The sequence below is a fragment of the Zosterops lateralis genome, assembly GCF_965231275.1.
Source record: "Zosterops lateralis genome assembly, chromosome: 12".
In the NCBI taxonomy this organism is placed as follows: domain Eukaryota; kingdom Metazoa; phylum Chordata; class Aves; order Passeriformes; family Zosteropidae; genus Zosterops; species Zosterops lateralis.
In genome coordinates, this window is record NC_139772.1 from 1,264,995 (window position 1) to 1,282,764 (window position 17,770).

The following is a 17,770-nucleotide window of genomic DNA, read 5'->3' on the forward strand; positions in this document are numbered from 1 at the left end:
GCCTTTGGGAGTGAGGGACTGAACTGTGTTCTGAGGGAAAGGGAGTGAAGAAACACATAGAAATTCATATTTACTTTGAGGGTGGTCAGGCCCTGGCACAGGTTGCTGTGGCTGCCCCATCCCTTCATGTCCCCTCATTCCTGGAAATCATTTTGTGTCACTGATTGGATCAAACAGTTCAATTTACAGACATGAAGGCTGTTCAGAGATTGAAGGGGATGTGGCAGCTGGGGGCACCTCCACACACAGACCATTGGAACACCCAGGGAGGCTGCACTGACTGCCAGCTGGAACACCCAGGCCTGGATGTGACCAGGTTGGACTGGGAATGCTGGTTATTTACAGACACATCACAGAGCTGCAGTTGGGACCATTTCCATCCCTCTCTTCACACTGGGCTTCAAAGGTAAGCAGATGATAGAGCACCAGGGAGGCTGGACAGAGCAGCCCCTGGATCCCTGAAGTGTCCAAAGCCAGGCTGGGCGGGGCTTGGAGCAACTTGGGACAGTGGAAGGTGTCTCTGCCCATGGGACTGGATGGGCTTTAAGGTCCCTTTCCACCCAAACCATTCCACAGCTCCATGAAGGAGGCTGGGGGAGTCTTTGCCTTGCTGGTGCCAATACAAAGTGATGCCAGAAAGGGGAGTCAGGGGGTTCTGCCCTGCATGGGCAGCTCAGGCTGTCCCCTCTGTGCGTGCCAGAGGTGACCTTGGGAAAGGTGGCTCCAGTCAGTGCCCTTGCACTGGCAATATGCTCCTTTGGGAGTAAGCCAATATTCTGAGAGGACAGATATAACCTGATCCAGCTTGGCCTTGCTGGGATATGCTCCAGCCATGACATCACTCAGTAATGCCACGTCTGTTTACTACCGGGGAAAGGTGCTGAATTGGAGGCTGAAATCCCTGCTTTATCTCCTGAGCAGGTTAGGAGCAGGAAGCAGCATTAGCAGCCACATCTTGTTCTTTTCAGGCCAAGAGAAGTCAGTTTCCATGGGAAACACAGCTCTGCTCTGTCTGAGAATTCTCCTGTTTCCCTGTTCCCTGTGAGACACTCCTGCCCTCTGCGGCTCGGGAAGTTCCTGAGCCTCCCCAGCTCATCCCTGACTCATTTCCACACAGCCTTTTGCCAGGGGGGTAAATGGATACCTGGAATCGGGTGGTCACTGCACCATCCACAGACTTCTCATCAGTGAATCAAAGGATTACATGCAGAGCTGAAGCTGCTGGAAGGTAAATTCAGACTTTTTACAGGATGGAACTCCCTCCCAGCAGCTAAGCCAGGACTTTTCTCCAGCAGGACAAACCACCCAGCTCTGAGGGCCTGGAATTTCCCAGCATCCCCCAGCACTGTGCATCTCTGTCATGCACCAGATGGGATTTTTTTTTTTCGATTCCTTCTTTGCAGATGACAAATCAAGGTCAAGGGATAGATGCTCCCCTTCAGCACAGCAAGGCCAAGAACCCAGGAAAACCTTGGGGTCAGCAACAAAGGATGTGCTTAAAGGACCACATGGTTTTCCCTCGAGCACAGTGAAACTCCTCACCAGGGAAGAGCTGCTCAGCCTTTTTCCATGAGCCAGTCCAAAGCCATCACACCTATTCACTCCTGTAGGAGCAGTTTGGGATCACAGTGAGTTCCAGTTCCATGGCAGAGACAGCACAGCACTGACATGGGGCACAGAGCCTCCCCAGCCCCAGGGACACTGCACTGGGGTACTAATCTATCTTTGGGTCACCTCTAAAGCCCTGGGAGTGTAAACCAGGCAGGTGACAGATGGCAGGAGGCAGGGGATCACGGGGACTCAGCCACCCCACAGCAGCCACGGCTCCGTCTGCCAGCCGGGGCTTAGGAACCTCCGTAAAAGCCAACACAGGAAAAAGAGGGAGCAACACTCAGACAGTGACAGGGGTAAGGGGCAGAGCAGGGGAGGGAAATGGCTGTTTGTGCCTCACAGCAGATGAGTCTGTGGAAAATGCACTCCCCAGAGAGCTGCTGGAGTGAGCAGAGCTGGGAGAGGCCCGGGAATCCATCTGTGTGCGGGAGGTGGCTGAAGTCACCTCCAAACCCCGCACAGATCGAAGGAGGTCACTAAGCTCCCAGTGAGCAACTGTCACTCCACACCCCTGAAATCCATAAGCAGCCTGGAAAGCTAAAGCCTGTCATTAGGAATGATAAAAACAGTAATTAGAGCCGGGCTGTCATGAGTTCACACCTGGAACATCAATACAAGGCGTTTACCCAGCAGCAGGAGGGCACTTCCCCCAGAATCCATCCTCTGTGGATGCACCAGGCACAAAGCTCCACGGACAACTCTTCATACAGGTCTAAGTAAATCCTTGCAAACAGACTTTATCCACCACAACAGCAGCTCCCAGCTTTGAGGGATCCAAAAATGCTGCTCTGGAGGCACAGGAGCTACATCAGCTCTGCCTGTCCTGATCCCAGTCCTGGTGCTTCACTGGACTCAGCTAGGTGCACAGTGGGCTGCACCAAGGAGTTAAACCCTCAAAACACACAGATCTGGGGGAAACAAGTGACTTAGACCTTCAAAAGAATGCACATTTGAATATGAGAGAGCTGTTCCATGAATTTAGCCTTCATTACATCTTGTAGAGCTCTAAGCAGCCACCACACTGTAAAGCAGGTGACAACCCACACTTTTGTTTCTTTATCTAGCACAGGTGGAACAGCTTAAGATGGAGTGTCCTTAAGGACAACAACAGCAAAGAAATACAAGGATGGCTTGAAAGTATCTTTATTTAGTAAAACTGAATCTGTACAGCAGCTGTACTCCTCACTGCCTTCCCAAATGGCTGCTTGGTTTGCCAAACCCATTTCTCTTCAAAATGTTAATAGATGACATTAATTAAATCATGAGCCAAGCTTAAAGTAAAGGTTTTCTTAATCACAGTTCTAAAGTTTTATTTTCTTGGCCTCTGTGATGTTGGCACCTGACTGGTCACTCAGGGCTGACCCTGTACAGCCATAAATCACACCTTGTTTCATCTGTTAAAAATAGATTTCCCGTCCCTCCATCCTGGGAGGAGCTGAACCAGCAGGAAACTGCACCCACAACAGCACAGCCCAGGAATTTTTGACTTTAGGGTTGGCTTGATGCTTCCCTCCCTCACAACACAGCTGCTGCAGGACTGAGGTGAGTTTGGTCACCCACAGGTGGCCAGAGCAGGTGAGGGGCTGACACAGGTCACACATCTCCAGAGTGAGCCAGGAGACAGTGCCAGAGCAAGGAGTGGAGGGTCAGAGCTCTGTCCCCAAAGTCAGTGTCCTTTTAGCTCTCTGGGACAGACAGAAATAGGCCTGAAAGCACATTCCCCAAGCGGCCTAATTTCCCTGCCCTCACACAATGTTCTCTTTCCTCCTCAGCACCAGGGTATTTGTTTTATTTTAGGATTTAAGAGCTTACAACCTTTATTGAAGGATAAAGGTGCTCAACATTTGACTGTAATTTTTTTTTTTTTGTCTTAAGTATTGCAATTAAGGAGCAAAAGCCAGCCCAGGGTAACAAAGCCAGGCAGGTTAAACATCCCCATCACAAAAGTCTCACCCAGAAAACCAGCAGAACAGCCCCCAAGGAAATAATCCTCCCATTCCTGCTGTCAGCTTCCCTCCTCTAAGCACTTGAAAGTTCCTCCCTGAACCAGGCTGTTGTGTTCAAAGAGAAAAAGGTCAGGGTGACACAGAAAGGGTTTAACTTCCTCCCCAGCACTGGATCTCTGACCTGGATGACATTCAAGGTTGCCAAGGAAGCAGTTAGAGAAAACTATATTTAGGAAATGAAAACACGTATTTCCCCTCTCCTCTGCTCAGAGGCCAACACTCACCTGCAGGGTTTGCAGGGAGCTGTGACAAGAAGCTTAGTGGAAAGGAAGCCAAAAAAACCCCAACCCCTTTGCTTTTCACTGGTTTAGTAGGTCTTACAGAGGAAGGAGATGGGTAGAGATAAAAAAGACTAAGCCTAAGTGGAACACAGGACCGGCTTAACAGGCTCAGAATAAACCTCTCTCCTGCTGTTATTTAACACCGGACACGCTCTCCTGAGCCACTCCTTCCTCTGAGCCCCGCGCAGGGATTGCCCTTCCCGGGGGCCTGAGCCATTCCTTCCTCTGAGCCCCGCACAGGGATTGCTCTTCCCGGGGGTCTGAGCTACTCCTTCCTCTGAGCTCCGCACAGGGATTGCCCTTCCCGGGGGTCTGAGCTACTCCTTCCTCTGAGCTCCGCACAGGGATTGCTCTTCCCGGGGGTCTGAGCTACTCCTTCCTCTGAGCTCCGCACAGGGATTGCTCTTCCCGGGGGTCTGAGCTACTCCTTCCTCTGAGCTCCGCACAGGGATTGCCCTTCCCGGGGGTCTGAGCTACTCCTTCCTCTGAGCTCCGCACAGGGATTGCCCTTCCCGGGCCCCTGTGGCACCCCCAGCACACAGAACCATCCCTCAGGTTGCCAAGTGTGTGCCCCCGAGCAGCCCTGCACATGCCAAAAGAGAAATGCCAGTTACAGCCCCGCTCCTGGCACAGGGGGGTTAAAACCCAGGAATGTTCCAGATGAGGTCATGGGCAGAGCTGCTGCCTCCAGGCTTCCCCATCCCCGGCAAACAAAACAACAGCTCTGCCACCCACACCAGGGCCCCGGGACCTGCTCCATGGAGGGGATTCCTCCCTGGAATTCGGCTGCCTTGGTGACACAGAGGGGCTGGGGCAGCAGATGTGTGTACAAAGTACAGACACACAACAGAACAGTGGAATGGTTTGGGGTGGATGAACCTCAAAGTTCATCTGTTCTCTGCAGGGACACCTTCCACCAGCCAACGTTGCTCCAAGACCAGCCTGGACTTGGACAATTCCAGGGATCCAGGAGCAGCCACAGCCTCCAGGGCCTGCCCACCCTGACAGGAACAATTCCTTCCCCATCTCCATCTGTGAGCAATGGATCCCAGCCTGTAATCAATCACCACCTTGTCAGCCAGACCAGAGCAGTGCCACATCCAGTCCAGTCGTTCCTTGAGCATTCCAAGAGAACGAAGGAATGACTGACATTATCCAGCAGGAATGACCTGTTTAGAAGGCGTTTAAAACTTTTTTTTTTTTTTTAACAGGAGGCACCTTGCACATAAAAACTGCACAAAAGCATTTTGGTGTTGTGTGATCAGCACTTGAAAGGATCAGAGAAAACGGGTTTAAAACCTTTCCTGCTCAGGGGCAAGGAGCTGTCTCAGCCTGTCCCCGTGTTCTCCAGGGGATCCCCCTGGGCTGGTGGAGCACCCACTGCCCCGAGCAGGGCACCCGTGTCCCCCCTCACTGTCCTGCGGGGCAGCGCCTTCCAGCGCCGCCCCTCCGGAGCGCCAGGGCACACCCGGGGCACCGGGAGATTTAACGAGGATGTGACTGAGGAACCGGGCCCAGAGCAGGCCCTGAGCGCTGTGCCCGTGTGGGAGGGACACCAGGGGAGCCCCCAGGAGCCCCAGTATCCCCTGCCGCCTTTCCCAAACCGGCGTCTTTTCCCGACACCGATTTTCGGGTGCGCCGGTGCCCCGTGCCCACTGCCAACCGGGGAATGCCCGGTGGGCCTGGTCCCGGGGCTTGGCTTAGCTCAGCCCGCAGATCCTGGGGGAGCCTATCCCAGTCTGGATCCCAGTCCCGGTCCCTGAGCTCGGCACAGCTGAGCCCGCACGTCCCGCCGGGGCCGGGGCCGGTGCCGGTGCCGGTGCCGGTGCCGTTCCCGGTTCTGGTCCCGGTCGCTCTCGGGGGGTCCCGGCCCCTCCCGCCCCTTCTGGCCTCGCCCCGGAAGCGCCGCCCGGCCAATGGGGGGGCGGTACGGCCGGGACACGTCGCGCGCCGCCGCGCTCCCGTCACCCCCCGCGCGCCGTCGGGGGGGGGGGGGGTTGATGCGGGGGGGGGGGGGTGTTTATCCGGGCTCCGCCTCCCACCCCGGCACCGCCGCCTCCTCCAATGAGCGGCGCCGTCTCATCGGGCCAATGAGCGGCGGCGTCTCAGCGGCGCGCGGGGGATGGAGCGCGCGGCCCGGAGCCGCCACGGCGCGCGCCCCCCGCGCTAGGCCCGGAGCCCGGGACCCCCCGGAGCCCCCAAAAACCGCCCCCGGAGCCCCCCGCAATCCCCCGCCCTCCTCTATGCGGCGGGGCCGGCCCAGCCGCAGGCCTCGCTCCGCCGCGGGGCTGCCCTTGGCCTGCTGAGCGCCGAGCACCGGTAAGCGCCGGGTGGAGCGGGGGGGGCGCACCGAGATATGCGGGGCGGAGGGTGAATTATTATTAAGGGCACCGGGAGGGTCCCGGAGAGAGGGGCTGTACGGCCTCCTGGAGCACCGGGAGAGGCACCCGGAGGGGGGGCCGGGGGTGGGGGGGGGCATGGTGAACGGGGTGGGGGATCGATGGATTGGGGGGTCTCCGGTATCAGCGGGAGGAGGGACCCGGGGCGGGGCGGGGGCGGCTCCGGGGGGGAAAGCGCCGCAGCGCCGGGTGGGAAAAGGATGTCGGGGTGTTTGTGGGGGCGGCAGAGGAGGACGGGGGCTGTTTACGGGCTGTTTGGGGGGCGCAGGGGGTGGGAAGGGGCTGCCCAGAGGGGCAGGATGGTTCGGGGGGGCCGCAGACACAGCCCGGGGGCCGCTCGGTGTTTTGGGGTGCGCAGCTCCCGGGGAGCCGTGGGAGGATCTCAGGGCTCCGTGTCCAGCCCGCAGCCCGGCCACCCCCCCGGGCTCTCCAGACCCCATTTTTTGGGGTGGGGATGTTTTTTTCGCAGGGGTACAGGGTGGGGTGTGTGTGCGGGGGGCGAAATGCGTTTTGGGGTGAGCTCTGCGCTAGGAGGAACAATACCAAAAAGTTGTCTGAAATGGTAATTTCCGTTTCCCATTTCATCATCCCCGGGTAGGCGTTAGCCCTGCTCTGTGTGTGTGTGTGTGCGCACCGAGCCCCGCCGGCCCCAGCACCGCCACTTCTATTTATTTCCCAGTTTAATCTTTAAATCGCTGCCTGGTTCTGTCCCTCCGAGGAGCCTTTGTGTGCCGGGGAGGGGCTGCTCGACACCTTTGCCCCTTTGCAGAAAGGAAGAAGAAAGAAAAAAAAAAAAAAAAAAAAAAGAAGAAAAAAAAAAAAACCCTCCCAAGCCCCAAACAGCTGCAGCCCAGGACCAGCCTCCCCCAGGCAGGGGATGGATTCATGTTTAGAAAGGCAAATGACCTCGGAGGGAGCCGGGATGAGGCGAGCCCTCGGTGCCCTCTGCCCTTTCCCAGGGGGAGCAGCTGTCCGGCTCAGAGCGGGCCCTTCATTGAGGCACAGGGGCCGTGTGTTTACGCCTTGGCTTCTCCTCCGGCCTTGGGGATCTGTTTTGATATCCAGTTGCAGGAAAGGGTTCCTCCCCCACTCCTGGTTTTGTACACAAAGTGCTCTCTCACCGCTGGGGACACGGCTCTATAGGCAGAGAGCGAATTCCAGGCAGCTCTTGAAGCACAATTCCCTCCTGAGATGGCTCCTGGAATGGGGTAGACACACACCATTTTTACCTTCTTACTGTAGGCAAAGATTTTTTTTTTTTTAGGTTGGAACACCTGTACTGCCTTGCAGTGGCTGTGTGCTTGCCTGAAATTTATGTAAATTTAAGGAACTTGGTGTATTTCTCCTTTCTTTGTTTTGTCCATAAAAAAATGGAACATTTTTATATAATGACTCCAATTATTTCCTTTTTTTTTTTTTTTTTCTGTCTGTGGAGGGGAAAAACCACTCCACAGAGTCACAGAGAGGGTTGAAAAGCAGCTTAACTCTCACATGTCCCCCAGCAGCATCGATACATTCTTTGTGTGTGTGTGAGTGCCCTACCAGGAGCTCAACATTTAACTCCATTAGCTCGAAAACTAAGCGGGGGGAAAAAAAAAAACCAAAAAAAGTTGGGATTTTTCACAGGCTGGATTTTCTGGCAGATTCCAGGTCGGGGGGTTTGGAACACGATGTGAGCCCTGCGCCTCGACGGGGAAACTCTGGTTGTGTTTCAGAGCTCCGTGACCTGTTTTCTCTCCGTGGGAAGCGCTCGGCAGGACAGGATCCAGCTTGGAGGAGGCACAGAGCTCTGGGGGCTCTGTATGAGCCTCTCCCGGGGCTCAAAGCCTGCTCTGCCCGGGGCTTTGCAGGCAGGAAAAGGAGCTCTCCTGCTCTCCCCGGGTCCTGCGGGAGGTGTCTGACCTGCCAGGGCACATCCAGCCTTGCAGAAGGGTTTCTTTGCCTGTGAGCCCATCCAGGCGAGCCGGGGCTTGTGTCACCCTGGGCTGTCTGAGTCAGTGCGAGGAGGGCTGCTTTGCCAAACTCCCAGCAAAACCGAGTTGCCCGTGCAGCAAACAACACTCTGTGTTTGGAGCCTTCGGTTCCCAAGGGTTTTTTGGTTTTTTTTTTGCCTCGTTCCTGTTGTAAATAGTGGCCGAGGAGCCCCGGCCATGTCGGCGCTGGCTGGAAACTGGAGATGTTGCGTTTCGTGTTCCACGCTTTGGTTTTTGCTGCTCAGTTCTGCTTCTGCTTTTAGAAATGAACTCTTGTCTGTGTCTCCATTTCATAAAAAAAGCATGGCTCAGAGCGAGCTGATTTTTTTTTATTTTTTTCCACGGGCAGCTTTTTTTTTTGTTTGTTTTTTATGATGTTGCAACAGCGTTTTCTCAGACTTAAACCTGCAGATTGTCCAGTTTGAGGCTTAGGTTTGGATGGGGGATGAAACCTTAGAGAAAAACCCCCAGAGCAAAAAAAACCCTTTGGCTTAATTTTTTCCTTCGTGTGTGGTAGGGTGACCTGATAAGATGATTTCATTTTCCACTCGTGTTTTAATGGCCTGAGTCCCCCCCAAATGCTGGTGAACAAAGCCAAGCGTCGTGCCGCGTCCTTCCGCTGCTCAGCAGAGCAGACAAATGCATTTCTCTGGGGTCACTGAGACTCGTCGTGTTAATCAATACTGTACCAGCAGTGTTCCCCTTTCCAGGGAACCAGATGGGCTGCTTACAACTGGTGCTGATTATTTTAACTGTGTAATTGTAACATGGCTGTGTGATGACAGTGTTTCCTGCAGATACTTCAAAGGAAGGTTCCCGACGAGTGTGTCTTTACAGCGTTTAATCTGTCCTCTTTGTCTTTATGTTGTGGCTTTTGGACATGTGTTTGAAGTACTAAGAGAGGTTTTTTTTTCCTTACCTCCAGCTTTTCTATACATTAAAAAGAGGCAGTGCTCTGGAATGATGAAGTGACTCCAGTGTGGGAATAAACCCAGGGTTTTAGCGGCTCCCACAGTGGTGGGTTGGTTTCAGTGAGTTTTAGATCCAGGCAGTGACTAAGCCAAAAGCTGGGAAGAGATTTAAGTGGCTGTGAGGAAATGGCAATATATATATTTTTTTTTAAAATAGCGCATGTGGCTTTGTTTTGGGGAAAATATGTTGTGTGGTGACTTGAGTCTTAACTGGGACAGGCTAATTACTCGGTGAAGAAATCCTTCTCCGAGGGAAGGAAAGGCACAGGGCCGGAGCTGCTTAATTACATTTTGTAAAATTATGGAGTGACAGCCTTTGGAGGAGCTCTGCCCCTCTTCCTGCCCCGTACCTGAATTTCAGGCTCAGCAGTTGCCTTACGGATTGAAATTCCTCCTGGGTATTAAGATTTAATGGTGCTAGACCCAGAGCAAGTAGTGGCAGGTACTGCCTGCTTTTCAGTACAGCAAAGCAAATAATACTGGAAAATATTTACATGGGGGTTGTTATTCTCCTCGTATTTCCTTGATGAGCTCTAGTGAAGGTGCCTGTGTGCTCCCTCCATGGCCAGGGAGAATTCCCTGTATTTCAGTTGTAAAAGGCTGCAGAGGGAAACTGGTGTCTCCATAGCAAAGATTCCAGCGTTTCGTGATCGGCTCACATATATTTTTACCCCCGTCTAATTTAAACCAGTCTGCACAACACTCTCAGGAATGATTTGTATGCAGCTTTTAAATATTTTTTTCCTCCTTCCTGCGTGAGGGATTAAGCAGCACAGAGCTGCTTTTTCGGAGGGTTCTCAGCCAAGTGTTACGTAATTTGTGTGCCACCGATGCACGGCCATTAAAAAAAATAAAAAATAAAATACTCCCATCAGTGTTAAGGGAAAGCTTGTGTAGGCAATTATTTGAAATCACCAGCGTCCTAAGCAGGTTTGTGCAGCCTTAAAATCCGGGCAAAACGCTGCCTTTGGAATCCTGCTGGGAAAAGGGGTGGGAAGCTGTCAGCGCCCGTGGTCTGGAGGCTGGTTTTGAGCACATTCTACTCCACTTTTTAAGCTTTCCTGTGTGAGAACTGGCGTTTTTCTGGTGTGTTTTCTCAGGCAACTGTTGGGTATTTAAAAAAAATCTTTAATTTCTCCGAGTCTGGGTGGTGGTGGTGGTGGTGTTTCAGCTGAGGGTGCTTATGGGTGATGCCAATTTGTAATCTTTTAGGAGAGTATGGAGGGGGGGAAAAAAGTAAAAAGAAGCTTAAATGCTAATAACAGTGAAAAATCTGCTGGAGCACATGTGGAGAAAGCGGGTGCACGTCGGGCTGTGGAGTCTCTGTCAGCTGAGCTGGGGGCTTTTAAAAATCTGCTCTAATTTTTATGCTGCATGTGGAATGGCTAATCCCATAAAAGCCTCGCACCTTTTGACAGATGAAACGCTGCTGTTCTTCACTCATTTGAGCAAAATATTTTTATAGATGGTATTAGCTCTGTGGCTCCAAGGGTAATGCAGTCCTTACACGGGAAAGATCTTGCTTTGATCTGACAGCTTTCAAGATCCATTTCCAATCTTAGAGTTCCATTAAGTCTGTTTGTAATGGTGCCCTCAGACTTTTTTTTTTTCTGTTTATGTGACTCTTTGGGGTGTTAACGTTGCTCTGTGTTTGAGTTCTCTTTAATAAACTGAAGGCATAATTGGGGTCAGGAAAGGAAATAATCATGTTAGAAGGTGCAGTTAATTATATCAGGTATTTTTGGGCTCCAGAATTCTTTGTCTCGGTTCTAATGTTTTCTTCAAGTTGTAGGATGTAGTGAAATCATGAAATCATCAGACTGGGACAGTGGGGCAGGATGATGTGTGATGGTTAATTTGGAGAGTGTGAAATGAGCGTGGCTGCAGGCTTGATGTCTGTGAGGGCTGTGGGGGATAGGAGGGATAGTTTCTCTGGTGAGCAGCCTCTTCCCTCTTCTCTGGGGAAAGAGGTGGTCTTCTGTGTCCATCCAATGGGGTCTGCATGTCCTGTGTCCATGCAACATGATTTAAATGATCTTGTGTCCATCCTGCATGAACTACATGGTCCTGTGTCCATCCAGCATGATTTAAGTGATCTTGTGTCCATCCTACATGATCCTGTGTCCATCCTACATAACCTGCATGGTCCTGTGTCCATCCTGTGGGACCTACATGGTTCTGTGTCCATCCAACATGATCGGTTTGGTTCTGTCTCTGTCCGGTGGGGTCTTTGTGGTCCTCGGTCCATCCAACATGGTCTGTTTGGTCCTGTGTCCATCCAACACGGTCTTGGTGGTTGTGTGTATGTCCAGTGGGATCCTTGTGGTCCCCTGTCCCTCGAGGATGGCACGGGAGCCCCATGGCTCAGCAGTGCAGGGCTGGGGTGGGTGCAGCCTCCCCTCTCCCTCTGCTCCTCCTCCCTTGGGGCCCCACCAACATCTCGCCAGACCTCAGGTCTGAGAAACCATCCTGGCTTTTCCTGCCCCTCTCAGTGTTGGCTGGAAAAGCCTGAGCTCCCAAAGAGGACGTCTGAAGCCTCAGTCCCCTGGGGTTCATTCCTGTTTTCTGGAGTTCGCAGGGTGGGTAAGGTGCAGCTCGTGGCTGTGGAGAGGCTGGAACTGCAGCCTGGGGAGGCCCAGGGACAGGGAGGCACTTCCCCACAGTAACCCCACGGAGAGCGGGTGGCAGCAGGAGGGAATTGGCTGCTGGAGTCAGAAGAAAGTGATGTTTTTTTTTTTCTAGGTCAGGGTTGAAGGCACTGTCAGGGTGGTGATGTGCAGCATATATTACTGTCTGCATTGTCCCTGCCATATGGATGTGTGCACGCTGCCCTTGGCATTCAGGCATTGAATTATTTATCCTCTCCAAATCTGGAGGCAGCCTTTCTTCCCCTGTCTCGAAGAAAACCAAACTTACCCGGCGAGTGTTTTTAAAATAAACCTTCTGCTGTGAATTACTGCAGTGGCAGGAGCAGGGTATTGATTGTATGTTGCGTTTGGATTCGGAAACCAAAGGTTACAACACTGGATATCTTGTGGAAACACTGAAATATTTATTTTGCTGTTAGGTGCAAGTGTGTCCGTGCTGGTGCTGGGTTTGCATGTGGCTGAAATGCCATGTAATGAAATTTCTGGACTTGGAGAATGGAAAGGGTAGAAAACTTTGTAGCATGTGTAAAAGCAGCTTTGTCTCAGCTGTGTGTGAGGGGATGGATGTTTTTCCAGGGGGAAGGCATCTCCTTTCCTCCAGTGCTGTGGTGGATTTGCTGTGGGAGCAATGTTAAGGTGGTCCTTGTTTGGGTGATGTGTTCAGGTCCTCCCTGAGGATGTGGCTGTTCACAGGGTGTCACGGTGAGCTGGTTCCAGGCTCAGGAAAGCAAAGGCTGGAGGGAGCTGGCTCTGTAATTATTTTTGCAAGAGTGACAGCTTTGCAGGCTAGAAGCAAGTCTCGAATAATTTACCTTTAGAGCAGCACAACGCTGCTAAAACTGTGTCACAGGCATGGGGAAGAATCAGAGAGTCAGGAAGGGAGATTTTACCCTCTAAAAAATTCACCACAATCCGAAGGCAGCGTGTCCCTGAAGGCTCAGCAGCCAGAGGGGGGAAATACGGTGGAAATACAGTGCTGCCCTCAATATGGGGATCTGAAATGAAAGGATGTGTAATTAGCAACTCCAAAAAAAAAAAAAAAAAGAAAAAAAAAAAAAGAAAAAAAAAAGAAAAAAGGCATTAAATAGCTTTGGAGGTGAATGGAAGCTTCATTATTAAGCACCAACTGCTTAGCTGCAGTTAGTTCATGGTGCCTCTTCCTTTCAAATCACGCACACATGAAAGTGCTCCCCGCCCCCAGCCAGGCCCTTATCGGCTTATCTGGGCAGGAGTTCAGAGCCATAAAAACTATATCCTGCTTACACCTTCCAGCCGATCCTGTGACCTGGGCTGTGTAAACAAGTTGTACCAGGAGCTCCAAATGACTGGTAAGTGGCTGGGTTTCTGCAGGGCTGGTTAGGTCCAGGAGGAGCCAAGATAAAGTTCCAAGAAGTTCTCCCCTTGGGAATGGTCTCCTGATAGCTGCTCCAGGGAGGAGGAGGAGGAGGTGGCAGGGCTGAGATCCTGCTGACACTGGCAGTGACTGTATCCCACGGAAAGCACTTTGGGATAGACTTTACACTCCGGGGCTGGTGTTTTCCCCGTTCTGCAGGAGGAGGGATGGCTGTGGCAGATTGTGAAATGTCAGCGTTGTGGTAACCAACACCGACCGGCGCTCCGCGGTTGCGTCAGGCTTGGGATGTGCTGGAGATGTAAGCCCCGTCTATAAATACATCCATATATCTTTGGCTGGATGAGATTAGCCGTGGCAGTGCTGGGAAGAGATGTAGGTAATGCAGGGAAGGGGTGTGTGTGTGTGTGGGGACACAAACATCCTGCTCCTGGCTGTGCTCTGGGGGTTTAAATACCACCGGGTGCTCCGGTTACAGCGTTTGGCTGCTGCCCACCCCGAGCTGTCTCTGTGGTTTCATCTTGCAGCTTCTTCCATTTATCCAAGCTGGACTGTAACGAGCAAGTTCAGGGATTTAGTGTGTGAAACTTCACCTTTCTCAGCAGCTCATGGGTTGAGTGCAAGGGTTTGAAGATGAGGACCTGTTCTACTTGAATGTTGATTTTATTTTTTTTTTTATTCGTGTGGTTTCTTGTCCCCATGTACAGGGGAATATGCTGGGTTTGGGAATTAGGCTGGCTGGTGGCTGCTCTGGTTTTCCTCCTCACCATGGCCTGTCCTGGCATGCACTGGGGTCCTGCTTGGTGCCTCTCCTGGCTCTGGGCTCTCTGTTCCTTGTTTTCCCAGCAGCCTGGAAGGTTTCTGGCTCTCCCAGGAGATCAGAGGTGCCCTGTGTTACTCACTGCTCCATGGTGAATTCAGTTCCCTTCCCCTGTGATCAGCACTGGCACTGGGGTGTTAAACTGGTTCTGTGGTGAGAGACGAATTCCTCTGAGTTAGTCCAGGGGGGAAGGGATCAGACAAGAAGTCAACTCCGTGGCTCTTTCCTGGTGTGCTGAGTAGAGTTCCTTGGTTAGGGAGCTGGAGGCTGTAGTCTTAAATGCTGAATTTAATTTCTTCCTGCAGTGTGTTCTGTCTGGGAGCTTCCCCTGCTTCACCCACCAGGATGTTTCTTCTCCCTGCTGTCCGTCCCTCCCCTTTCCCAGGAGCCTCATCTGATGGAGGTTCTGCTCTTGCTTTGGTCCTCCTCATCCAAGATTCTTGTCTCTAATTTTAGCCTGGCTGCCTTTCGAGGTCCCCTCCCGTCTGTTCCTGCCTTTCTTCTCCTCTCTGAGTTGTTCCTGTATCTTCTTCTCCCTCTGGAGAGCTGGACCTTGTTTTTGCATGGTGGGAGGGGAGTGAAGCTGTGGGTGTGTTGAGGTGAAGGTTCCTGGGGTGTGGGGAATGCTGGCAGGGATGTTTGGGGTGCTGTGCTGTGTGTGCTCACAGGGAGCAGCTCCTTCCCTCCCCTGCATCTCCCTTACTGTCCTTGCTCGGATCTGCTCTTGGAAATCTCTCTTTTGTGGATTTGTCCTGTATTTGTACAGTGGGATTCTCTGCCATGAGGTTACCAGTAGTGGCAGTGCACCCAGCAGCCTGGTGTCCCTCACTCTCCTGCCCTTTTCCCTGTAGGAAAGCTGCAGGCTGCCTGGTTTTCCCTGGAATCTCACTCCATGTTAGCCTGCTTTTGCTTATGTTTACAGAGAAAAAATGACTTTTCTAACAGGGAGACATCTGACACAGTCACTCAGGTCTCCTCAAAGTGATGTGGAGCCCATCAGGGAGAGCAGGGAACCTGGCCCTGGAGCCTGGGCATCCAGGAAAGCTGCTCATCCTGGTGGGATCCACCTGCTCGGAGCCCTGGGAGCACGGTGTGTGCAGCATAATCTGATTTGTGCCTGGAATATAAATCCTGCCCGTTGCAGACATGCAGCCTGGGGTTTTACAAGTTCTTTTGTGAAAAACAGCATTCAGCCCCTCCACTGCTGCTGCAGCAAGGAGCTTCCCTGGAAACCCAATCCCAGCAATTAGTGAGGTTTGCAGAGGATCCTAGCAACTGCTGCTGGGGTTCCATTGGCAGGGTTTTGTTTTTTAGTCTTGTTTACAGTCGCATTCTGTACGTTGTGTGGAGATACATGAACTAAAGCAGAAGAAATCCCACCTGAACACGAGGAAGAACTTCCTGTGGAGGGTGGCAGAGCCCTGGCACAGCTGCCCAGGGAGGGTGTGGGGTCTCCCCCTCCGGAGACATCCCAAACCTACCTGGGATTGGGATGTGCCACCTGCTCCAGGTGCTCCTTCCTTGGCAGGGGGTGGGACTGGATGATCTCCAGAGCTCCTTTCCAACAACCCTCCTCTGCTCTGCCTGCATATCCTGTGGAGGGAAAGGTGGAGGGGACCTTGGAGCATCACCAAGCTGAAGCTCTGCAGGAAGCTGATCCTCGGGGGAAACTGGAGCATGGCTGGAATAAATTGGGTGCTGTGCAACTTCGGCGTTTGTGGGTAACCCGAGCTCACCTCCGAGGACTTTTGTTACCCAGATACTCCGTGACCTGCCTTGCTTTTGTCAACAGTGGCTGTGGCTGCTGGGGGAGCGATGCTCTCCACGAGGCTGGTTATGTAAAACCCCAACGCGCCGCCTTTCCTCCGGCCCGGCTTTACAACGTGCGCGGGGCTCCGAGTGCAACTTCAAAGGGAGGGAGTTTGCTTTATGGCTGAACCTATGAGCAGTTTTATGTGCAGGGTGGAGCGAGCTCGTGGAGAAGATTGCAGTTTTCCCACTGTCATAAAAAGTTACGATCCTCAGGATCCCAGCGTTGTTCCGGAGGCAGATGCAGAGGTCAGCGAGCTCGGATGTGCCAGCACACTGAATACCCTGCTCTGTGCTCCCAGCTCTCCCAAACGCCTTCAAAAAGTGCCTTGTGCTCTTTTCTGGGCCTTCCCTAAGAAACCTGCACCTGTGTTAGTCGCCGAACAGGCAGAGCATTTCCATGGGAAAGGAACTTGGCAGGGTGGCCCAGGGGGGGTTGTTTTCCAGGGCAGTATTTTAGACCCTTTCTGAAAACGTGGCGTTTCAGTGGCAGAGACTGTGAGTCAGTTTATAACCTCCTTCCTTTCTCTGGGCTTTTCTTTGGGGTACGAGCCAAGGGAGTTAAAAAAAAAAAAATAAATAACGAAGTGGCTGCATCTTGACGAGCCTCATTCCAATTAACTTCCCTCATGCTCCAGAAGATCCATTCCCTAAACTGAGATGCATTCCCTAAAAAAGGACTATTCAGGCTAAGTGGTGATGGTGGGAGAGTATGAGCAGCTTTTACAGCCTTAATTGTGGGCTTTTCTAAAAGAGTTTCAGTGGCCTGTGCTGCCTTTGAACCCTGGTGGGGTGTAAGGTTCTCCCAGCTGTGGAGTCCCCACCCCAAATTCTGAGGTATGAAACACCTTCCAGTTCTTAGTGAGTTATAACTGATTAAAATAAGTCACTGTTTCCAGTTCCAGGCAGATCTCTCTAAATATAAACTTAACCTCTCGTTTAAACCATTTTCTGCTGGGATGGGGAGGCATAAATGTGGTCTTTGTTTGCAGCCAGGAAAATTAAAGGTTCACAACATTCAGAAATGTGCTTTTTTAGATCTTGTGAAAACCTGTTCCTTGAAGAATGTTCCTGCTTGGAAATGGGCAAATACTTTGGATATTCTCCAGCTTGAAGAATTTTATTCTGATGAATAGACTAAAACTTAAGGGGGGAGCAAAAAAAAAAAGACTCTGATCCTTCTCTTTGGGTGCTCCATTAGCTGCTCCAGCTGCCTTTTATTTATTTTTGTAGACACATGTGTGAATGTAAACATTTTATCTGAAATGGCCTTGCAAATGTTCCCGCATTAACATATATTGTCATGGAGAATAATTTTCATTTAACTGTAATTTGCTTTATATTTTCCTGCCTGGTTGCCATGGAAACTCAGACGGATGTGGCAGGGACTCCTCACAGGAGCCAGGTTATGGATTGCCTCTCTAATGGACCTCTGTTAATCACACTGCAGCCTGCACTGGAGGGACCAGGGCTCTTTGCAGGAGACACTTTATTTAGATAAACTGTGAGATGCCTGTGGTACGGTGGCTTAATATTCAGAGTTACCAAGGGTGTTTTTCCCTTTCTCCAGAAGTTTTTTTTTTTGTCGTAAGAACTATGTATTATGATCCTGGAATTGAGATATATTTATTTAAATTTAATGTCGGTTAGAGTTGATTTTCAATTTTCATTTCATTTGCTGTAATAGCTTAACTGGTAATGTTCTTTCCTGGGTTCAGTTTAAGATCTGAAACGTTTGAAACAGAGCAGTGGAACATTTGTTATTCTTATCCCTGCGCAAGGAGCTGACTTGCTTTTCATAATAATGTGTCTGTGCTTTTGTGTTTCCTCTTGGCTGCCAGCAGGTAGAAAAGGGACAAAGATGGATTTTATTAAAATGATTACCTGTGGATTTTGGGTCG

The 17,770-nt window shown here is 51.7% G+C and overlaps 1 protein-coding gene across 4 annotated transcripts in view; it reads left to right on the forward strand.

Moving 5' to 3' along the window:
* Nucleotides 1-6,056: 6,056 nt before the first annotated feature.
* The window catches only part of ANKRD11 (ankyrin repeat domain containing 11), a 128,690-nt gene continuing 116,976 nt past the window's right edge, over nt 6,057-17,770 (forward strand). The window contains exon 1 of one of the 4 annotated variants that reach the window (XM_083870049.1): nt 6,057-6,217. The gene's annotated coding sequence lies outside the window, so the exon portion shown is untranslated. Of the gene's footprint in view, nt 6,218-10,308; nt 10,328-11,726; nt 13,218-13,522; nt 13,542-17,770 lie in introns of those variants that run through there. The other 3 variants (XM_083870052.1, XM_083870050.1, XM_083870051.1) reach the window with 3 other exon arrangements.